Here is a 19,663-nt window from a genome sequence, read left to right on the forward strand (position 1 = left end):
ATCGAATGATCAAAGCAGTAGTCGAGTCTTACATGGTTTCCTTTTCGTTGATGAGTATATATAAACTCATCAAGTCAGTTAGGAATTAGGATTTGAAACAAATTGAAATTCCATATCTAAATCTTTCCTCATTTCCTCCGTAAACATCTTTTCTTAATTTACCTGCAGGTTCCAAACTCGAATGGCTCTCCCATGTCCAAACAGATTCGTTTCACTCTTCATTTCATGCGACGGTCGATCGTCTCTGTCCAATAAGATGGGGTTTCCTCTTCGTCTTCTCCGTTTAAATCTATTACAGGTATGCGACTTCGTTTCAGAAATAAGTTTATGTTCATTCTTCTTCTAATGGATCGTTTATGAAAGGCTTTAGCAGTTTCTTGGCTTCGTTTATAGTTCTGGCAATCGGATTTATGCTTGTTCTTTCTTTTAAGGGTAATTTTCATCTGGACCCCCTAGGGTTTGGTCCAGGTCACTTTTAGTCCAGAAAAAGTTCCCCTTTGCATATGTCTCCCCTGAGGTTTCTATAATATTAAGGACAAATCATAATTTGATGACCAAAATACCCGTTATGGTGCAATGGTCAAGATCGTGCCATTTATATCATTTTGATCTAACGGTTTGTATTAAAAAAACAAATTATAATTACAATTTTAATCTTTTAATTTTATACTTTTGGGTCTTAAAGAATTCAAATTTACAAACTTATGCCCCGATTGAAATTCAATGAACTCTAATTCCCATTACAGACGGGAATAAAAACTACTAATTCCAAACCCGGCTCCGAGAAAAGTAATGGGAACTAATCTGGTACTAATCTATTTCTATCTCTTCTTCTTGCTTGCAACTCTTGGATTTGAATCTTCTCAAGTTTTCTTTAGTTCTTAGTAGTTTTACGGAAACCTTGTTTCGCTGTATTTGATTTGTCCATTTTTCCGTAGGTTTCCCTTTTCAAGATTCTTAGAAAATAAAGGAAGACATTTCCATCAAAAACAATGGAAGAGGTGCGCTCTCACACTCGCCTACGCGTGCACTCTCATGTTCTCTGCTCTATTGATTTGGGCCCCCTCATCTCTGAATCTAAATCTAAATCTGAATCTGAATCTGAATGAATCTGAATCTGAATCTCTCCCTCCGAGACTAGGGAGACACTATTGTGATGACGACCGAGACTAGGGCTGGGGTTTCTTTTTGGTACAATGGGAGAAACCCTAAAACATCTCAATGCTTCCTTCAAACCCTATCTCACAATCCTAGGTCTAGCCGCTAGGCTAAAGCAGCCATTTCCGTCAAATCTGTTTTTATGGGAAGATAAAAGATAAAAACACCGTGCATGTACATGGTTCCGTCAGATTTGAAGATTTGAAGATTTGAAGATAGAAATAGAACACCAAAGGCTCTATCCCAGTTCTTGAACTATCCCCAATCTTTGACCTGGAGGAGCAGATCAAAGCCCTAATTGTCTCTCTCATGCTCTCTGTAATGGGAATGGGATTGAATTGAGTTTAATCAAGGATATAAGTTTGTAAATTTGAATTCTTAAGACCCTTGAATATAAAATAAAAAGATTAAAATTGCAATTATAATTTGTCTTTTCAAAATAAATCATTAGATCAGAATGATATACATAGTACAATCTTGACCATTGCATCATAAGGGTATTTTGGTCATCAAAATTATGATTTGTCCTTAATTAATCATTTCTAGAAACTTCAGGGGAGCCATATGCAAAGGAGAACTTTTTCTGGACTAAAAGTGATCTTGACCAAACCTCAGGGGGTCCAGATGAAAATTACCCTTCTTTTAATTGGCTGGAAATGGTACTTTAGTATTTTTAGTTATTTAGACGAACTGTGTTTTGAGATTTCGATGTTTACTGAGTTTTCATGTTTTTCTATTGTTGGAAATGATCTGAATACTCAACATTTGGATGAGTTTCTCAAATTTTCGGAGTGTTGTTTTCCTTTAAAATGATTCACGGTTTTAGCTCCCTCGTCATTTCATTTTCTGCCGCAGAGATTTGCACTCCCTCGCCATCACGTTTCTCGGCAGTACAGCTTTTACTCTATTCTACAAAATAATAATGGGAGGAAGGAATGTGCGCTTGGGGAATGTACAAACTACCATAAGGTGCATTCCGTTTTAACTCTTTGGCTTTGCTGAGACATGATCATCTTCTGATTAATGTTCTGGGTTTTCTTCTTTCTTTGTTATTTTGGTCGATCTGATGATTACTTTTGGGTAGTTCTTTTGGAAACTTTTGAATCTTGGATCGTTTGATTTGGCTGTTCGTAATCGATGGTTCATGTCTAACTTGATTCAGTTATGTTGGTTTATTGTAGTGGGTTGAATCCCAAGTTTGGGCTTAAGACTTTTGAGACATGCTATAAGCGAAGTTTGTGGTAGTTGATAAATTCGTACCATTTCGATGATGTTGAAACATTTTGATTTCAAGCACTGCTAGAATTGTTTTGATGGTTTTTCTAATTCGGTGACATGCGTACTTCTTTCGGAGAGGATGATCCTGTTGTAAGGAATTTCTTGTTTGTGTTTCAATTTGTAGCTTATTATGGTAACTGACCACTGGAGAGAATATTCACACCCATCTCGTGTCCATGGAAAAGAAAATCCTAATCGATAGATCTCAAATCTATATGCATGGTTTTCTGATTTGTTTGGGTTTTCCTCTATTATTCTGATAATCTATTCTTGCATTCTGAGGTTTACCCACTTTGTATATGTGCGTGTGAGATGCAGGCATTTATTGGTGAGGCCCTTCGACTCTCCTTATCTTAATATGAGCGATTGATGCTCCTGCCCTTTGCTGCCTCAAAGGAGCAAGCTCGCAAGCGATAATCATGTGTGACGTAATGTCTGGACCTCTCGAGCGTTTCTTGAGACCTGGGAAGAAATTTGATTGGTATATTCATTCTGTTTCTTCTTTTCATTTACTTTGAACCATCTAATCTAATGATGTAATGAGCCTTGTGAAACTAAGAAATGGTTGTGTGCACACTCTTTTTTTCCTTTGAAATGGAAAACTGCTTAAATACCACGGTATAAAATGATTAAAATGTAGACCATTGTTTTTATCATTCAGGATTTTAGACTCGCAGAATACGTATAATACATAGTATCCAGAAATCCTAATGATAGAAAATGTATTCTCCCTGATCCAAATTGCATTCTACAATATGTTCCTCCTCCTATTTGAATGGAAACATAAACATATCAGAGAAAAGGATGCTCCCCCTACTATGATCAACAACAGAAAACCTCATAGCCAATAAAGTACAGCGGGATACTGGACAGCAATACGCATACATACGTCAGTACGTGTACATAACAGTTAATGCTCCCCCGTAAGTTGGAGTATATAAACCACCAATGCCCAGCTTGGAACAGTTTTCAGGGAAGTAAGACCAAAAAGAGGCTTGGTAAACAAGTCCCCTTACTGATCTCCAGAAGGAACAAATGGACTACAGCCCTGGCCTGGTTTCAATGTTCCTTTCTTCCTCACTCTCCTTGTCTACTCCTTACCAAGCACGGGTTACAGATTCTGGGGTAGTTTACCACTAAAAGACTAGAAACCTTGACCATCTCAAAACAGAGTTCAAGTGCAGCTCCAAGGAAGGCCAACAAAATTCTAAAAGCTGAGTAATATCTGATTGCCTTATGAAGTAATTTGTCTTGATATCTTAAGAAGTATACATTACAGAACTTGCCATCAGCCTTCTATGCACAGAATTTATTTCAGGTAGATTGATCACTCCACGAAAGCAAGATAGATGTTAGGTAGCATGTGTAGCTGCAACAATTTGATGGACATCTCAAGGAGCATCAAAACCAGGATTAAATGTGATGTATGGCTATCAATGCTCTGATCCCATATTTCCGTGTAACTAAACACAAACCAGTAACCAGTCAATTATCAATGCTCAAAAAGGAGAGAAAAAAATGCATGAAGAGAGGAAAACCACAGAACTGCAATAGATTAGATTACATTCTATCATCGTCCAACCTCCTCTCTTTATAATACTAGCCAATAGGTGACAATCTGTGCACTAGAGTAGAGTGAAAATGTCCATGATCATCAAAAAAATGTCCATGATTAAAGGAGCAAAAGAAAGCCCTAAATGGAAAAAACACTGCTGACATGCATAACCAATTGTCACTGGAAAAGAGGCATGTAAGTCTCCCCATAGAGATACAAATGACAAACCAAGGTGCTTGTGGGTAAACTTGATCAAAAAGTTGAAATGTATCAAAGGTAGATTAGAATAGCAGTTAAGGCAGGGAGAAATATAAAAGAAGCAAGGAAATGGAGAACTTAGCAAAATTAGGGTTTCAGTTAATAAGATTAGGATGCAAACATTATCACTCTTGAACATAAAATGTCAGGGTCTACTATGATGGGATAAGTTAATTGCTGTATGTTTGTCAGTCAAGGCAAGCCCCAAAGCCAAGGTAATTTCTTCGTATATTAAGCTATATGTTTGTCTGTGCTCCTTTCGGAGTCTATTTCTTTCAATAGTACGAACTTTGGCCTCATTTGATGGGGCTGTTGAGCTCAATTCAACAAAGCCTCATCCCCAACCTGATATGTTGCTGGTGTTACATCCTACAACTTGATGGGTGGCTTGATTTTCTTTTTCATTTTCTTGTGTCATAATTGCTGTCACCCCTTGCAATTAACGCAATCTTTTCATTCAGTTTCATTGGGTCTTTATGTTTATCTAAGATATTTTTGGCCTCTTTAACTGTTGCAATTATGCTGTTGTTTCTGTGGTCTCTTTAGCCCCTTTGCTTTTTTAAATCGGCCCTACCATCAATTGGATCTCTCTCAAACCCGCAGTTGGTTTATTAGAAGATTTATGAGCTGTCAAACTGGCGACTTCTCAATTCATTTGTATTTGAGGAATCTCCTTAAACTCTTTGTTGAGGCTGGAAAAGCTAATGTGTCTATAGATGACTCGATTGACTGCAAGTGAAGAAATTGAAAATTCAGAAAAAGAGCAACCAATATATTCACTCGCTCTTTTCAACAAACTTTAGCTTCCAAGCACTGGTTGGGTGTGCACCAAGAGTTTTTAATATGTTCATCAAAACACAACATAAGTAGTCCTTATGAGGACCTGAAGCCCTCTTCAATTTTACCCAAAAAAGAGTAATCCTCTTTTACATTTTGAAGTTATTTATAAAGTTCTAGATGGTTAAAGGACAAAGGTAACCTGTAACCACAATATTCAACTGCAGGATGAGGGTTTGTCTCTCGTATTGGTCTTAAGACAATTTGCAAGTGCTTTTCCAATAGAGGAGCTAATGGCAGCTTACAGGGTTGATGACTATCACCTGATTCCTCATAGTAAGTCAACTTCTTCCCTGTTTCTACATGTGTCAATTGTAGGATTTCCATGCTGCAGTTGTATTTGGATCTCTAGCTCTTCTGTCAAGTATACTTCTTTAGGTGAAAGACTGGCAGCTGTGATGGTTTTCATTAAATCAAGTGATACTTTTTCCCGTGGATCCTAGCACAAAAATTGCGAGTCTTGGAGGCTTTAAGTTTACCCATGAATAAATTTCTCATTTTATTACAATTGCATTGTCATTTTTCATCCTAGAGTTCCCTTCATCTTTTTTTGATAAAAGAGTTCCTTTCATCCTGGATGGTCTTCTTGTGTTTTTTTTTTGCCATTGAAAATCAATGGTATGTTCTTATGATCTCAGTGTCTTAATAGTAATGATTCCCCTGCCATTTGCTCTTTCCTCACCTGCTTTGTTTACAACATGAGTTTTATATCAGTTGGTGTCCAACAAAGAGCTCGCAGTTAGCTTCCAGGGCATCTACTTGGAAGTAAAGCTAGAGACTCACCCTTATAGAAAGCTTCAGGATCAAGTTAACTACTTTCTCTTGTTGAACTACTTGTGATTCTGTAGCAGTGGTAGTGGTAAACGTCTTTTTCATACTCAGAACCTAGATTTGGTTTTCTTTGCTCATGATGGATATAAAAATTCCACCTCAAACAAACAAACCAAATCAATGGTATTACTTTAAACAAAAATCTTACTAAATTAATCCTCAAATACCAAAATTCCATAGCAAACAAATGAACAATACCGGACTATTAAAAATACAACAAAACTAGAATAAAGAATATCACTACGTTTACTAACAAATGCTTAATCCGTGTGAATAAACCACACGTGCATATGCACGGGTGTCCTTACTAGTGAAAAATAAGTAGCAACTAACTAGTAACAATTTTGTAATTGTTCCAAAAAAACAGTTTTTGGAGTTTTTAACTTCTTTTCCTTAATCATCGGGTTGATAACCATGACTTCATGAATACTATTGGCTCAAGTTTAGAACTTTTCAAGAATGTTTTAAAGATTGGAGTAGGGGTGTCAATTTATAGCCCGAACTGTTAAAACCGAACCGCACCAGCCTTTTATAACCTGAACCGGCCCAAACCGAATCTTAATGGGCCGTAATTGTGCTGAGGGTTGTGGAGCCTGCACCAACCCGAAACCGAACGGCAACCCGTTTTGTAATTTTACATTAAATAGTATTTGAATAATTATATAACCATTAGGCAATTGGTATAGACAATTAAAAAAAAATTAAGCATGAATTCAAAGATCAAATAGTCATTTTACTACCTAATTTCTAGGTTCTTGATTTCTATAGAATGGGTGTATTTTTTTTAATGGAAATTGACCAATAGTAACTTTGCTTTCCATATAATTTTTGCTTTTGTTGTAGGATGCTAAATTGTTTTTTCTTGTTCTTTTTCTTACACACCATAACCTGTTAGTCAACCCGAATTTAAACCGTTAGTTAGCTCGAACCCAAACCGCACCAAACCGAAACCGTTATTTTGCTAATGGGCCGTGTTTGGGCTACATGTTTTTCAGCCCCAAACCACACTGTTGACACCCCTAGATTGGAGTCTATTAAAAATTTCACTGTCTTAATAACAAAATAGCTTCTCTCTCTAATGAAGTTTACATCTTCTAAATTGGGATTGAAGGGGAAATTATTGATGATCATATATTTGATAGATAAAAGATGCCTTTCTCATCATCTTCACCATCTCATGAAGGCAAGGTTATATTGGATGGAAGATGGCGACAACTCTTGATTTTTTCGTCATTGCATCAAGGGGTGACGCGGGAATCCGGATCATCTCCCTGTTGGGGAGCACTCTATGGCTTCCTGACAACAAAAACCAGTGGGTCCCACTGGTGGAAAAAAAGTTTTATTTTTTTATTTTTTTCAAAAAGTGTTTTTCACCGTGGGCCCCACTGATCTTTGTGGTCAGGAAGCGTCGGGGAGCACTTTGTGCTACCCCGACGGGGAGATGATCCGGATTCCCGCGTCACCCCTTGATGCAATGACGAAAAAATCAAGAGTTGTCGCCATCTTCCATCCAATATAATCTTGCCTTCATGAGATGGTGAATGGTCGTTGATCCGGACTCGTGACACGACGAGTGCATACGAGTGCATCATAGGACAGAGACTTCTTGGTTAGGCCCTTCTCGTTTGAGGAAACTAAGAATCGACTAGTGACAATAGCTCAACCTGAGAGTTGGGACTCTCTGTTTCTGTGAAGTCCATCGAAAATAGCAAGTTTTTTTTTTTTTTTTTTTTTTTTTTTTTTTTGGTTTGCCAACCCCGGTTTTTAAACCGATGGTTCAACCCGGATTAAATGTGATGTATGGCTATCAATGCTCTGATCCCATATTTCCGTGTAACTAGACACAAACCAATAACCAGTCAATTATCAATGCTCAAAAAGGAGAGAAAAAATGCATGAAGAGAGGAAAACCACAGAACTGCAATAGATTAGATTACATTCTATCATCGTCCAACCTCCTCTATTTATAATACTAGCCAATAGGTGACAATCTGTGCACTAGAGTAGAGTGAAAATGTCCATGATTAAAGGAGCAAAAGAAAGCCCTAAATGGAAAAAACACTGCTGACATGCATAACCAATTGTCACTGGTAAAGAGGCATGTAAGTCTCCCCATAGAGATACAAGTGACAAACCAAGGAGCTTGTGGGTAAACTTGATCAAACAGTTGAAATGTATCAAAGGTTTATTAGAATAGCAGTTAAGGCAGGGAGAAATATAAAAGAAGCAAGGAAATGGAGAACTTAGCAAAATTAGGGTTTCAGTTAATAAGATTAGGATGCAAACATTATCACTCTTGAACATAAAATGTCAGGGTCTACTATGATGGGATAAGTTAATTGCTGTATGTTTGTCAGTCAAGGCAAGCCCCAAAGCCCAGGTAATTTCTTCGTATATTAAGCTATATGTTTGTCTGTGCTCCTTTCGGAGTCTATTTCTTTCAATAGTACGAACTTTGGCCTCATTTGATATCTCAATTCAACAAAGCCTCATCCCTAACTACTTGGTGCTGAGAACTATAACTGATATGCTGCTGGTGTTACGTCCTACAACTTGATGGGTGGCTTGATTTTCTTTTTCATTTTCTTGAGTCATAATTGCTGTCACCTCTTGCAATTAACGCAATCTTTTCATTCAGTTTCATTGGGTCTTTACGTTTATCTAAGATATTTTTGGCCTCTTTAACTGTTGCAATGATGCTGTTGTTTCTGTGGTCTCTTTAGCCTCTTTGCTTTTTTAAATCGGCCCTACCATCAATTGGATCTCTCTCGAACCCGCAGTTGGTTTATTAGAAGATTTCTGAGCTGTTAAACTGGCGACTTCTCAATTCATTTGTATTTGAGGAATCTCCTTAAACTCTTTGTTGAGGTAGGAAAAGCTGATGTGTCTATAGATGACTCGATTGACTGTAAGTGAAAGAAATTGAAAATTCAGAAAAGAGCAACCAATATATTCACTCGCTCTTTTCAACAAACTTTAGCTTCCAAGCACTGGTTGGGTGTGCACCAGGAGTTTTCAATATGCTCATCAAAACACAACATAATTAGTCCTTATGAGGACCTGAAGCCCTCTTCTATTTTACCCAAAAAAGAGTAATCCTCTTTTACATTTTAAGTTATTGATAAAGTTCTAGATGGTTAAAGGACAAAGGTAACCTGTCACAGTATTCAACTGCAGGATGAGGGTTTGTCTCTCGTATTGGTCTTAAGACAATTTGCAAGTGCTTTTCCAATAGAGGAGCCAATGGCAGCTTACAGGCTTGATGACTATCACCTGATTCCTCATAGTAAGTCAACTTCTTCCCTGTTTCTACATGTGTCAATTGTAGGATTCCATGTTGCATTTGTATTTGGATCTCTAGTTCTTCTGTCAAGTATACTTCTTTAGGTGAAAAACTGGCAGCTGTGATGGTTTTCATTAAATCAAGTGATACTTTGCTAAAAGCCATGGCATCCTATTATGTCACATTTGTTTTCCCATAATAGGCCTCTTCTGTGGTTATATCTCCTTAAGTTTGTCATCGGAGGCAGTCTTCGGGCACCTTAAAATTTTTTTTATCTATATCTGAATAATAAGAATAGGATAGGAGAACAAAAGGGCGAACCTGGTGCCTAGCAAAGTCCAAGGGTTTTTCCTACGCAGCATTACCCCAACAATGTTTGCTGAACCGCTGTTTTGATAATAGGATTGGAGATAGCATTATACCCGATTGGCCTAGAAGATGTTTTCTACCACGTGTCCATGGGTTTTGGATTCCACCAAATCCCTATAGATGTCAACTTTATTTGTGTACTGTAGTTTAGTTAGTGTATTAGAGTCAATTGTGTTTAGTTTAAACAGGAAACAGGAGGCAAAGTGCTTGTATTTTTTATTTTCTATTGGAGCTTCTATTGGAGCTTCTTCTTTCATGTTTCTGAAACAGTTTCCCAGGTAACTAACAGTCGCAGTTTCCACGAGTTCCATACTTAAAATTATGGTGGATATTATGATAAGCTTATTTTTTTTACTCTACAGGCATTGGAGACTGTTGCATTGCTCATAGAGTCTTCTCTGGTATCTTGAGATTTGATGTCGCCTATACAGCGTGTGGATTCACATCCATGACATATGATCCATGTGTTGATATATCATTGGACCTGGAATCGAACTAGAGGGGGTTTTTCAAAGATGAGTTCATCAATGCCGATTCATGCTTCCAATGGTGAGGCAGATAGCAGTGGCATATCTATGTTGATTGGGTGCTTATACTGTTTCACAAGGCTTGAGATACTAGGTTCACACCATAAATTCTTCTATCAGCAGTGCCAAGTGAGGCAAGAGTCTTTGAAGCAAATGTCCATTAGAAAGCTCCCCCTGGTTTCCTGTTTCCATATTAAAAGATTTGAGCACTCTACCATTAAAAGGATGTCAAGGAAGGTTGATCGTTACTTACAGTTCCCATTTTCCCTGGATATGGCACTTTACCTCTCTTCTTCCATCTTGAGGAGTAGATTTGGCAACCGGATCTTTGCTTGTAATGATGATGAGCCAGATACTTCCAATGACTTGTCTTCAGAGTTTGAGTTGTTTGTTGTAATCACATTATGTGATGGTGGCCATTATGTGACCTATCTGCGGTTAAGTGATCAGTGGTACAAATTTGGCCATTTTGATTTTTCCGCACCAAGATATGGGTTACACGAAAATGGTTTGGTTTGATGTTTCTTTCTTGGATTTCAGGTTTAAATACACATGTGAGTTAATTATTTTTCCCGTGGATCCTAGCACAAAAATTGCGAGTCTTGGAGGCTTTAAGTTTACCGATGAATAAATTTCTCATTTTATTACAATTGCATTGTCATTTTTCATCCTAGAGTTCCCTTCGTCGTGTATTGTCTTCTTGTGTGTTTTTTTTTTAACCATTGAAAATCAATGGTATGTTCTTATGACTTCAGTGTCTTAAGAGTAATGATTCCCCTGCCATTTGCTTTTTCCTCACCTGATTTGTTTTACAACGTGAGTTTTATATCAGTTGATGTCCAACAAAGAGCTCGCAATCAGTTTCCAGTGCATCTACTTGGAAGTAAAGTTAGAAGCTCACCCTTATAGAAAGCTTTAGGATCAAGTTAACTATTTTCTCTTGTTGAACTACCTGTGATTCTGCAGCAGTGTTAGTGGTAAATGTCTTTTTCATACTCAGAGTACAGACTTGGTTTTCTTTGCTCATGATGGATGTCTGCTAGAAATCAATGGTATTACTGCAGAAGAAATTCCACCTCAAACAAACAAACCAAATCAATGGTGTTACTTTAAACAAAAATCTTACTAAATTAATCCTCAAATACCAAAATTCCATAGCAAACAAATGAACAATATCAAACTATCAAAAATACAAAAAAACTAGAATAAATAATATCACTACGTTTATTAACGAATGCTTAATCCATGTGAATAAACCATACGTGCATTTCCTCACAGTTTTTGGAGTTTTTAACTTCTTTTCTTTAATCATCGGGTTGATAACCATGACTTCATGAATACTATGGCTCAAGTTTAGAGGTTTTCAAGAATGTTTTAAAGGATTGGAGTCTATTAAAAATTTCATTGTCTTAATAACAAAATAGCTTCTCTCTCTAATGAAGTTTACATTTTCCAAACTGGGATTGAAGGGGAAATTGTTGATGATCATATTATTGATAGATAAAAGAAGTCTTTCTCATCATCTTCACCATCTCATGAAGGCAAGATTATATTGGATGGAAGATGGTAACAACTCTCGATTTTTTTGTCATTGCATCAAGGGGTGACACGGCAAATGGATCATAGGACAAAGACTTTTTGGTTAGGCCCTTCTCGTTTGAGGAAACTAAGAATAGACTAGTGACAATAGCTCAACCTGAGAGTTGGGACTCTCTGTTTCTTTGAAGTCCATAAAAAATAATAGGTATTTCAAGTAGACATATGAGAGTCTTCTATGAGGGATTTAGGCCTATGAACTGAATGGAAATTAACTCCAATTAATACAAAAATCTTGGGAAGATAAACAGGATTTCCAAAGGCTTCCAAGAAAACTATAATATCTACTCTACTTGCTGCATATCTCCTCCAAAGCCCTCGAATCAATTTATATCCAATGAGGATTCTTTCTTGGGACGTTCAAGGAATCAACGATGCCACAAGCTCAAAGATCTTCACAAGGATTAAAAGACTTTAATCTGTCAACGGTGGGTTAGTAGAGCGGTTAAAAGCCAAGATTCCCATGGGGAGGTCTTGGGTTTGCATCCATCGACTTTTCAATAAAAAAAAAAAAAAAAAACCCAAAAAAAAAAAAAAAAAACTTAATCCAAAAAATTGTGAAAAAAAATCTTTTGATAAGATTAAATTCCCCGAAGTGATGGGGAAATTGAACCATAAGTACCCCCAAAAAACCATCAGTACCCCAAAAAAAAAATGAGACTTAATCCAAAAAAATTGTGAAAAAAAAAAAATATCTTTATGATAAAGATAATAAAATTTCCGCAACAGAAAGTGATGGAGAAAATTGAACGATTTGATCATGAACTTCTCCGCAAAAAATTTACAACTTCAATGGATTTTTATTAATGATAAAGAGAATGAAATTTCCGCTACAGAAATTGTCTAACATGATATTCTGGAAACTTAACTGAAACTAAAAAGCAAAAAAAAAAAAAAACTTTCTAGCTATTAACAGTAAAGTAGAGAAATTGAACGGAATTTAGTTAGTGTGATCGATGTTGCAGCAGAAAGGGGATCGAAATCGGAAAGCTTTTATCCTTGCAAGGCTTCGACAATCCGGCGAACTTTCCTCTTGAATTCGTGTCTATTCTCTCTCCATTGTTTTGCAAAGCATCAACATTAGCAGGAGATTCATCGTTAGGGCTAGAAATCATGGAAATAATACTGATTATTATGCTTTCCACAAGATGAACAGGTGACCATCTTTCAATGGCAAGTTCATATCCATTAGGGTCTTCACCAGGTGGGTGAAGGATGGAGATGCAAACTGCTCCATCGGGGAAGACGTTTGGATGCCACATCTCTGAAACAAACTTGACCTTTGGAGGATTAAATGGGTAATCTTGAGGGAAACTCATGCGGGCTTCAAAAGAACCAAATTCATAAGGAGTATCAAGAGGACCCATGATATTAACACTCCATTCGTATATGTTGTTTTCATCTACAAGACCCACAGAGAATCCTTCTACTGGAGTCTTCAGAAGTTGTTTAAGCTGTCGTTGAAGAATGCGGCTAGCGCGAGGAATTCCTCCATTCTTGTTTTTTCGGCAATGTTGCCATTTTGAGAGATCGAGAAAGAGAGAGGGTTTGATTACAGAACGGAAGATTAGCAAAGAAGAAAAAAAGCGAGAGATTGTGTCACAGTCCGAAGGATTGGAACTTGGAAGGTGTTTATATAATAGATAGATTCATGAATTCGAGTCAAAATCTTGCTTGGATTCCTAACACCAACCGAAGAAGGATTGTTTTAGCGAAAGAAAAAAACCGAAGAAGGATTGTTTAGACTTGCATTGATATCCGTAGGATCAAATTTGAGTGAGATATTGCGGAATTTAGATTCCCATCGAATGATCAAAGCAGTAGTTGAGTCTTACATGGTTTCCTGTATTTGGGCTTCATATACACGAGTTTTCCATTGAAACCAAGGTCCCAAAGTAATCCGGATCATCTCCCTCTGGGCACAGAGTGCTCCCCCATGGCTTTCTGACCACAAAAACCAGTGGGGCCCACTAGTGAAAAAGATTTTTTTTCCAAAGTGTTTTTCACCGTGGGCCCCACTGGTTTTTGTGGTCAGGAAGCATTGGGGAGCACAAAGTGCTCCATGTCGGTGTCGCAGATCTGGACTCGTCCCAAAGTACCCAAAAGAGGAAAGTAAAAATTGTTAAATCAAAACGATAGAAAAGACTCGATTGTGGAGGCTATAATTCAAAAGGAGGTCATGGGCTCGAATTTGTGCTCCTACCACACCTTTTCGTTTTCTCGGGCTCCTTCAAACTTGAGACCCCTAGAGACAATGGCCAACAAAAGTAAAAAGAAAAGACCCCTATAATAGTGTTTGAGTCTCCCGCATCCCCAACTACTGGGGTCTTGCCTTTGGGATTGAGTTACCATATCTCAGAAGTGAGCCCCCCTTGAATTTGTAATAGGATATTCGAGAATAATATTTGTTTTCCTCAAAAAATTTAGGTGAGAGTATTGCATGGTTGTTCAATTGATAAGGCTAAAACTTTTTCGTGAAGAAGTCGTAGGTTCAAGATTGATGTTCGTATTTTCAGAAGGCTGAAATCATTTTATGGTCGAGTCCATTATAAATCCCTTGTCCAATATACAAACAATGTAAATAGCTCCCCTCTCCTCACCTTAGTTCCTCTTGTAGAAGATATTAAGGAGCTATGTTTAATTTTCTTATATTGTTCTTTTAGTTTTATTTCAAAAGGCATAAACACAGTTGGAGATGCTTTTGCTTGGAGAGCCCTGTCAATTCCATGTACAATGATTTGGTCTATTTCTATTTCTTGACTTGAGCAGTTATGGTCTCCGGTTGCCTTGGCTGTTTCATGGTTTTCTTTCACTGGTTGGATTTTCATTAAACAAAAAAATGTAGCAGTTTGAAAACCCAGGCAGTTTGCTCTATTTCTTAATCAAGAGGAAAATAAACCGATACGTAGCAGATCGGTATCGGTGTACCGACTCTAAAACGTGAGCCACGCAACGAACCCCAATTAGGCCAATTCCGCACGGACCACACCAGAAGACGTTGCAGTCGCGTGGAGAAGAAAAGTCATGAAAATCTCGTGGTTACGGAGATATTTCTACGAAACCATTACTCTGATGTCTTCTTCCCCCAAATGCTTTCTCTGAGACTCTGAGCATCTTTGATGTCCTCTAATGGACCTCTGGTTTCTATTCCTCTTTTCTCTCTTTTTCTGCATAGCCCTCAGATCCTTCATCGATCGCTTCTCACCAAAAACTTCTCACCAATCAAGCCGCTCTCTGCCACCAGGCCCCGTTAAAGTACCCATAATCGGCAGCTTCCAGTGGATTCGCAGGTCTTCTCCTGCCAAAATCGAACCAATAATTCGCGATCTCTGCAACAAGTATGGCCCCATCATCACCCTTCACATCGGCCCCAACCCTGCAATTTTCATTACAGACCACTCTCTCGCTCATCGAGCCCTGGTCGAGAATGGTGCCGTCTTCGCTGATCGTCCAGTGTCTTCTTCGCCCAGCCGCTTAGTCAACAACAATCCACTTAACATCAATTCTGCTCCCTATGGTCCTCTGTGGAGGCTTCTTCGCCGGAATCTTGTCTCCGAGATACTCAATCCTTCTCGAGTGAAATCGTATGGCGACTGTCGAAGATGGGTTTTGCAGATGTTAATTGAACAACTCAGGCTCCATGTTGAATCAGGTGTGCCAGTGCGAGCGATTGATCACTTCCAGTATGCCATGTTCAACTTGCTGGTCGCCATGTGCTTCGGGGAGAAACTGGATGAAAAAGTTATCAGAGAGATTGAAGATGCTCAGAGAAACCTAATTGTTAATTTGCGGAAGTTCGCTGTTCTTGGGTTCTTCCCCAAATTGGGTAAAATCATCTTCAGGAAACGTTGGCACCAGCTATTTGAGATGCGCCACAAACAGGAAACTGTACTCCTTCCTCTCATAAGAGCCCGTCGGGAGCTGAAGGGGAAGAAACAAGATGACCCAGAGAAATTTGTTTTCTCCTACGTTGATTCACTGTTCGATATTAAGATCCCAGATGAAGGACGGAAACTCACGGAGCCAGAAATTATGACTCTTTGCTCCGAGTTTTTGAATGGTGGCACTGATACAACAGCTACTGCAATACAGTGGATCATGGCGAACCTGGTGAAGCACCAAGATATCCAAGAAAAGCTCTACTCTGAAATTGAAGGAGTTGTAAGTTCAGGAGAAAAGATAAGAGAAGAGGATTTGCAGAAGATGTCTTATCTGAAGGCAGTAGTGTTGGAAGGGCTGAGGCGACACCCACCATCACATTTCGTGCTGCCACATGCTGTCACAGAAGATACTGTGTTTAATGGCCATATCATCCCCAAGAAAGCTGCAGTGAATTTCATGGTTGCTGAGATGGGTTTGGACCCAAAAGTTTGGAATGATCCATTGGAATTCAAGCCAGAGAGATTTTTGAGAGAGGGAGAAGTGTTTGATATCACAGGGAATAAGGAGATCAAGATGATGCCATTTGGGGTGGGAAGGAGGATTTGCCCTGGACTTGGGTTAGCTTTACTTCATTTGGAGTATTTTGTGGCAAATTTGATCAGAGAATTCAAATGGACGGCTGTGAATGGTGATGCTGTTGACTTGTCAGAGAAGCAGGAGTTCACAGTTGTTATGAAGAACCCTTTACATGCCCACATCTCTCCAAGGGTAAAATAGAAGAATATTTCTTTAGTTTCTGTTATATAGATACTATAATTCTGTATATTAACATCTTAATAGTATAATTTATCTGATATGTATGAGGAACTTAAGCTGGATATAGATACTATAATTCTGTATAGTGACATCTTTAATGGTATAATTTATCTGATATGTATGGGGAACTTAAGCTGGAATTGCCTAGGTGTTGTTCTGTTCATCTTTTTACAATCTTGAGTTCCATATTAATCAGCCAGGATGCTTGCCCCATGTCTGAATTTCCTTTCTCTGAAACCCGCATTTATAGATTTCTTGAAGGAATTGGAAAGTGGTCTTACAGTTTCTATCTTTTATTAACAAACAACTTGGTGAACATCTTCAAAATATAAACCAGTAGCTTTTTCACTCTTTTCTGTCTCAAGTCTGGCAATGGAAGCTAACCAGGCAATTAGCTCACGAAATTCTAGCTTTTTGTTGCAATCATAATGTTCCAAAGTGAATTCCTTTATGATCAATCTATAAAACTAAGACAATATCATATTGAAAGAAAAAAAACAATTTCATTTGTTTTGATGTTGGCCAATAATACTGCATTGAGTTGATATCAAACAATACCTCCAGGGTAGAAGATTTTGAAATTCTCATCACTGTTTTTCATGTTAGGGCAGCATTTAGCATTTGAACATTGAACTGATGGCACCAAATTCACTGCTAGAAATGTTGTTAATTTTAAAATTGTTATTGAAGCCCCTCTATGAAGAATGTCTCCATTTCATACTACTAATACTGCACTTAACTGGGGATTATAGTCATGACCTGAAATACCCTGGTTTTTTCTTCAAACAACCTTCAATACCCTTTTATCAGAATTTTATCTGCTCAGGCCCAATTGATCAAGATCTGTTTGGCATGAACAAGGAGTGTGTTCTGTTCAGTGGAACCATCTAGCACAGTTTTGATACTAGAAGTTTCACCTTTCTCAGGAGTTCTGAATTTTAGCTTGCTGAGAAAATCATCAGAGTCTGAATTTTCAGAGGCTTTCAGACGGTCTAAGCAACAGTGTGAGGAGATAAGAATTAGAAGAGCAATTTAATGGTAGAAAAAATAAAAGAAGAAGAAGAAGTCTTATTGAGTTCATAGACACTCGATCCTTATTCCACTAGAACAATTCACAAGTTATAGCCATGAGTCCCATAACTCAAAACATCATTAACTTAAAATACTAGGTATTGGTATTATTAATCCTTCTACTGGTCTCTTCAAAAGTTGTTTAAGCTGTTGTTGAAGGAGGCTAGTGCGAGGAATTTCTCCATTCTTATTTTGTGGCAATGCTGCCATTCTGAGAGATCGAGAAAGAGAGAGGGTTTGATTGCAGAACGGAAGATTAGCAGAGAAGACGAAGAAGCATAGATTGTGTAACAGGTCTGAAGGTTTGGAACTTGGAAGGTGTTTATATAATAGAGATTCATGAATTTGAGTAAAAACCTAGCTTGGAGTTCTAACACCAACCGAAGAAGGATTGTTTAGACTTGCATTGATATCCGTAGGATCAAATTTGATTGAGATATTACGGAATTTAGATTCCCATCGAATGATCAAAGTAGTAGTTGAGTCTTACATGGTTTCCTTTTATGGGCATCATATACACGAGTTTTCCATTGAAACCAGGGTCCCAAAAGTACAAAAAAAAAGGGAAAGTAAAGATTGTTAAATCACGGACTGGAATCAGGCAAAATTGTCATACTCCCATGCGACAATGCCTTCCGAGCTAGGGTAACGGCTACTGAGTTAGCCTCCCTAGGAATAAAACAAAAAGTACATTCCTTAAACCTGTTTGACAAAAGTTCTATATCATCTAAAATGTGTTGAAGGAGGACTGAGCCCATGAAAGAACCATACTGAAGACGGCCCATAAGAGCAAGGCAGTTAGACTCCAAAGCTACCTTAGTGAAACCCAAGTTTATCGCTTCAGTCATACCTCCATGGAGAGCCAACGCCTCACCTTCAATGCTGCTACCAAAAGTTGTAGCTTCAACAATGGCAAAAAGGGGTTCTCCTGATTGATCCCTACACACTACTCCCAATCCTCCAACTGAATTTCCTTTTTCCATGAGGCACCACAATTGATTTTTAGCCATTCTACAGCTGGGGGTCTCCATCGCATTGGCTATTGGTGACGTTGAGAAGGAGTAGAAGATCTAGTATGTAAGTTGGCTTTCTTAAACTTCTCCGCCCTTAACGTTGTTGACTCTACTACTTGCATCAAGGAAATGCTGGACCCGTCGAAGATGAATTCATTTTTTGCAATCCAAAGTGCCCATGCCAGACGCACAGAGAAACGCTTCAAATCCTCATCAGTTTCCTTCCCCAATATGCTCCAATGAACCCCATGATTGAATCCAATCTTGCAATTTGAAAGCTTCAAGTTGAGGGATTCTATGGGACAGCATGCTGCCATACCATGCCGCTTTAGCATATGGGCATCTAAGCAGTACATGTTCTGGTGTTTCCTTCTCCTCATTACATCTTGGACAGTTTATCTCATGATTCAGATTTCGAATAGCTAAACCTTCTCTAGACGCTATTCCACCTCCCATCGCCCTCCATAAGAACGATTTAACCTTTGGCATCACATTAATGTTCCAGATAATCTTCCACACTTGTGTAGATGTAGTCTTCCACCTACTGTTTGATGATGATGAAGCCTGGGATTTTTCTTTAAGTTTTTTCTCATGTTTCAACATCAGATGTGTGGATTTAACAAAGTATACCCCATTCCTTGCTGCCCTCCAAAGCAAACAATCCTCCCTGCTATGAGTAGGTAAATCTATGTTGAGAATCGCTGTTGCATCACCCTCTGAGAACAATTGTTGAATTAGCTCTCGTTTCCACTACCCCAATATTGGATCTATGAGATGTGCAACTTTGAAGATAGCGGGGTTATCATCAACAACCAAATGGACCATTCCATTTTCCACTCCTAGCACCCACCTCTCTGTAGCTATGGTGATTTTCTCCCCATTTCCTACTTTCCAGATTAAGCCCTATTTAATCACTTGTAAACCTTCTCAAATACTTCTCCATCCCCAAGATGGGGAAGAACCCAGCCTTGCATTCAAAATATCTGTATGGGGATAGTAAATCGCCTTTAGCAGTTTAGCCCACTCACAATCTGGGTTAGTATATAATCTCCAAGCTGCCTTAGACAATAAAATCAAATTTTGTAGTTCAGGTTCTCTGAGCCCTACACCTCCTTCAGCTTTACTATAGGTAAGCTTATTCCAAGAATACCAATGTATAGAATGTGATCAGCAGATCCACCCCAGAAAA

The 19,663-nt window shown here is 38.3% G+C and overlaps 1 long non-coding RNA gene and 2 pseudogenes across 1 annotated transcript; 2 read left to right on the forward strand and 1 right to left on the reverse strand.

The window, feature by feature from the left end:
- Positions 1-1,214: 1,214 nt before the first annotated feature.
- LOC149000203 (uncharacterized) lies at positions 1,215-10,712 on the forward strand. Its single transcript, XR_016170786.1, has 4 exons — positions 1,215-2,127; positions 2,755-5,362; positions 9,095-9,203; positions 9,932-10,712. It is a non-coding gene; the product is annotated as an uncharacterized LOC149000203 (long non-coding RNA).
- A 1,973-nt stretch (positions 10,713-12,685) lies between these two features.
- Positions 12,686-14,718, reverse strand: LOC149000204 (ubiquitin-conjugating enzyme E2 14 pseudogene; annotated as a pseudogene).
- On the forward strand, positions 14,680-16,617 carry LOC149000205 (cytochrome P450 89A2 pseudogene; annotated as a pseudogene).
- The last annotated feature ends 3,046 nt before the right edge of the window (positions 16,618-19,663 follow it).

The sequence above is a fragment of the Hakea prostrata genome, chromosome 11 (genome assembly GCF_041222555.1).
Source record: "Hakea prostrata isolate BN-2017 chromosome 11, UWA_Hpros_2, whole genome shotgun sequence".
Taxonomy (NCBI): Eukaryota; Viridiplantae; Streptophyta; class Magnoliopsida; order Proteales; family Proteaceae; genus Hakea; species Hakea prostrata.